Genomic DNA, 4540 nt, shown 5'->3' with positions numbered 1-4540 from the left:
TTTTGAAGTTTTATCTTGACGAATGAGTTTATCAAGAGTGTTACATATGTACACATCATTCTAATTCATACATTAAATTAAGATAGTAAATATATAAAAATAAATATTTATAGTAGAGTTCTGCCCAATAATCAATAGCTGACTGTCAGTGACAAATATTTCTGGCATTGGGTAACCGAAAATTAGCTACATCGAGTGGGGTAGGTTCTGTGTTAACAGAAGTTTTATAGTTGAAAAGTGCATGATCTCAAGAAACTAACTTTCCATTTAAATGTGTATATATATATATATATATGTATTTTTAAGTCTAGAGAATTATTATTTTTTTTCATTTGACAGGTCTGTACACTGTAAAAACAGGTTTAGATCCTAAATTCAAATCTAAACACTTTTTCTGTGTACATTTTGAAACACCTTTAGCATCTAAACATGTTTAGATTTTAACAAGTGTTTAGATTTCAACAATTATTTAGATGTCAGATGTTTATAGAAATATATGGTGTTTAGACCTTAGAACAGTTACGCTACTAGTACTTTGATTTCACAGGAACTACTTGGGGTACAGCACTACAGGTTGAAAAGTGCACTGTATTGCAGAATATACAATACACGTGTACATATTTGCTTAAAAGTGTCCTTGCATTGATTTTTACCATCATTTTACTTTTCAATATAGTGCATTGTATATTTTTTTGAATTAAATAAGGCAGTTAGTTTTCCCGTTTGAATTGTTTAACATTGTCTTATTGAGCCTTTTATAGCTGACTGCAGTATTGGCTTTGCTCATTGTTGAATGGCAGTACGGTGACCTACAGTTGTTAATGTCTGTGTCAATTGTGGTCTCTTGTGGACAGTTGTCTCATTGGCAATCATGCCACATCTTTTTTTTATAAAGCTGGAAAACTTCAATAATAATATTAATAATATTAACAATAATAGGGTTACACATTCTAATCTTCCTGGAGACCAAAGAAAAGTTTGTAAACAATAGGACTAAGTTTAGAAAAGTCTGTAACCAATATGACCAAGTTTTGAAAGACTGTAAACAATCCGACAAAGTTTAACCCACCATTTCTTTTTAGGAATAAGTCTGTACCAAGTCAGGATTATGACATTTTTCCCCTTCGTTCTGTTTGTTTTTGCAGTCAAGTGTTCGATTTTGTTAGTTTTTATGGACCTTCCACTTTTTTATACAACTTGCAGTTTTTTTTCTTCTATTTTCTATTCTAGTCTTGAGGATAACATACAATCTATTCAAATTATTTCAATAATTTATTTATAAGCTCACTATAAAATGCAAACAAAAAATACAGTTATAGATTTTGATGATTTTTATTCTCTACAAAACAGAAATTGTCAGTCCATTGAATGATAAAGGCTCTTGATCATGTTGGTGTGCAGTTCCTTTTGGTCGTCAGGTGAACTTTTGTATCCTGAAATGAAAAAATGAAATATTCCTGTACATTTTTATGCAACAGTCACTAAATCTTATTTCATATGCTCATCAAAATAAATTAAACAAGCTTCTGGAAAATGATTCTTACAAAAGTAAAATACACATTGTAGTTAAAAAATACTTTACACCTTGTACAAATGTTCACATCAAAAGACAAATAAATCAAAGGGAACAATATATATATATATATATATAGCAAACTAGCATGCAAGTTTTTTTATATTTAAAAACAGAATCCTTGATTTCTGAGAACTACAGCCTGTTTTTCCTATTATATCCTAATATTATGAATATATATTTTTTAAATTGTCTATTTTTTTACTAATTCAACAGGATAAATATTAGACAATGATTTAACCTTCACTTTGCAATCGTATTATTGTTCTATTGGCAACTTAATAATATACTTATACATGTATATGTTAACTTACATCTGCTCTTGAAATTAAGTCATCCTTTTCTTTCTTCATTGCTTTCTTTCTGATCTGTTCTTCAATTTCATCTATGATATGGAATTATTCTAGCTCTTTTCATTCCAACTAGTGTCATAGTCCTATAAATGCATACAACAAAAGGACACAGATTAATAAACATTTGACAGAGAAAACACCACAGACAGCAGACATTAAATTTTGGAACCACAAACGCTTCAGACATAACCACCTTAGAGATGAGGTACACTTAAATGACAAAAGGAATGAAGCATTTTTATTCAGCATTAGACATGCAATGAACTCAGTGGCCTATGCATAAATTTTATAGATGTATTAATTTGAATCTTTATTAATGAGTCAACATGGTCAATGCTTGAATTTTGTGTAAGAATGAACATAATAAATGAATGGACAATGTTCTCTGTTAAATGTATATATATATATGTAGAATGCTATAATTTATGTCATTTATACTGAAGATGATTTAAATACAATTAAAGGATATTGCAGTAAAACCTAATTCATTGGTATTCCAAAGTCGGTCAGATATCTAAATGTTATCATGTTGAAAAATAAACTTACTAGTACCAATTTTAAGCTTCTGTTCTTTTATCTTATGGCTGTTCTTATGCCGTCTTCCCAAACGAGATTTCTTTCGGTGAGGCATTCCTACAATAAAAAAATTATAATCAGTAACCTTGAAAACTTATCATGCTTAAGCTTCTAGACTAAAAGCATGATGAATGGGTCTTCAACTCTTGTGTTAATGTTGCTTTATGGCTTCTTTACTTTAACAAACTAATAGCCATGGTAAATTGATTGATTTATTTTAAATTGTGGACAAACTTGCCTTTTGGGAGTCTTCATCATGGGACCCCCCCCACAAACACACACACAAATAGGGATAAATACATGTAGCAGTATATCAAATTATGACAAAGTATACATCAGTAAAAAGAAAAAGAACAAGAGAATGTTTTAATACTATCTAGAAAACAAACTGTTCATCTGAATTTAACCGATTCACAAAATAAATTGACTAAAAAAATTTACATCAGCCATTTTGAAACCTTCATAAGGTAAATCCCCTCACAAAAAGGGATACTTGGCAGTATGATGGTATATTAAATTATGACAAAGTATACATCAGTAAAAAGAAAAAGTACAAGAGAATGTTTTAATACTATCTACAAAACAAACTGTTCATCTGAATTTAACCAATTCACAAAATAAATTGACTAAAAAATTTTACATCGGCCATTTTGAAACCTTCATAAGGTAAATCCCCTCACAAAAAGGGATACTTGGCAGTATGATGGTATATTAAATTATGACAAAGTATACATCAGTAAAAAGAAAAATTACAAGGGAATGTTTTAATACTATCTAGAAAACCAACTGTTCATCTGAATTTAACCGATTCACAAAATAAATTGAGTCAGCCTAACGGACTTTTAACTCAATCGCGGTAAATTTCAGGTTTCATTTGTAAATTTACGCTTATTAATTCACTAAACAATGCTATTGTGAACATAAACAAACAATAATTAACGTTTTAATCTTATTGTAACACTTACCGATATATAAAACTCCTTAATAAGCCACACAGTTAGAAAAAAGTTATTATTTTGCACCTCATTTGTAAACAATGGCTGATCGTCCTTCTTGTCTAATCAGTCCGCGTGCGCGCGCATCCCGTGGACATCGTGTAAATACGATTTGACTGGCCAGTACAGAGAGTGACCAATCTCTGTGTTATAGTAGTCTCAGTGGAAACTTAATACAAACATGAAACCACCAATAGCATTCAATAACAGAAATGACTAGAAGTGAGTTCCTCAGTACATTTTGGTAAAATCATGAAAATCTGTGAGGATTTTTAAACTGAGGGAGGGTGCACACATGAAAACCAGCAGTTAAAAGAGCATCGCCGTTTTTTTAGAAATCGATGAAAAAATACCTATATACTCATTACATAACTTTACTTTATTTTGAGCACCCCTGTATGAATCCGCGGGCCAAGGGACCCCGACAAGTTCTAGAAAATACCGATGTTCATTTTTGTCGAGCCTGCAACTTTTGTTGCAGAAAGCTTGACATAGGGAAAGTGATCCGGCGGCGGCTACAGCGGCGGCGTTAGCTAACTCTTAAAAGCTTTATATTTTAGAAGGTGGAAGACATGGATGCTTCATACTTTGTATATAGATGCCTCATGTTACGAAGTTTCCGTCAGTCACATGTCCAATGTCCTTGACCTCATTTTCATGGTTCAGTGACCACTTGAAAAAAAGTTCAGATTTTTTGTAATGTTGAATTCTCTCTTATAAGTAATAGGATAACTATTTTTGATATGTGCGTATACCTTGCAAGGTCATCATGTCTGTCAGACAGTTTTCACTTGACCTCCACCTCATTTCATGGATCAGTGAACAAGGTTAAGTTTTGGTCGTCAAGTCCACATCTCAGATACTAGTACTATAAGCAATAGTGCTAGTATATTCGGTGTATGGAAGTGTCAACGATTCAGTGGTTATAGTTAAGTTTTTGTGTTTTGGTCTGTTTCTCATACAATATGCACTAGGTCTATTATATTTGTTGTAAGGAATGATTGTAAGGTGTACATGTCTAGCGGGCAGATGTCATGTGACCT

At 31.7% G+C, this 4540-nt stretch overlaps 1 long non-coding RNA gene across 1 annotated transcript; it reads right to left on the bottom strand.

The window, feature by feature from the left end:
• Window positions 1-1292: 1292 nt before the first annotated feature.
• Window positions 1293-3629, bottom strand: LOC134690530 (uncharacterized). Its single transcript, XR_010101958.1, has 4 exons — window positions 3468-3629; window positions 2473-2559; window positions 1888-2009; window positions 1293-1433 (listed from the first exon to the last, which is right to left on the bottom strand). It is a non-coding gene; the product is annotated as an uncharacterized LOC134690530 (long non-coding RNA).
• Window positions 3630-4540: the final 911 nt, after the last annotated feature.

Source organism: Mytilus trossulus, chromosome 11 (assembly GCF_036588685.1).
Source record: "Mytilus trossulus isolate FHL-02 chromosome 11, PNRI_Mtr1.1.1.hap1, whole genome shotgun sequence".
Lineage (NCBI taxonomy): Eukaryota > Metazoa > Mollusca > Bivalvia > Mytilida > Mytilidae > Mytilus > Mytilus trossulus.
The sequence above is the reverse complement of the archived record's forward strand: the minus strand, read 5'-3'. Positions and strand labels throughout refer to the sequence as shown.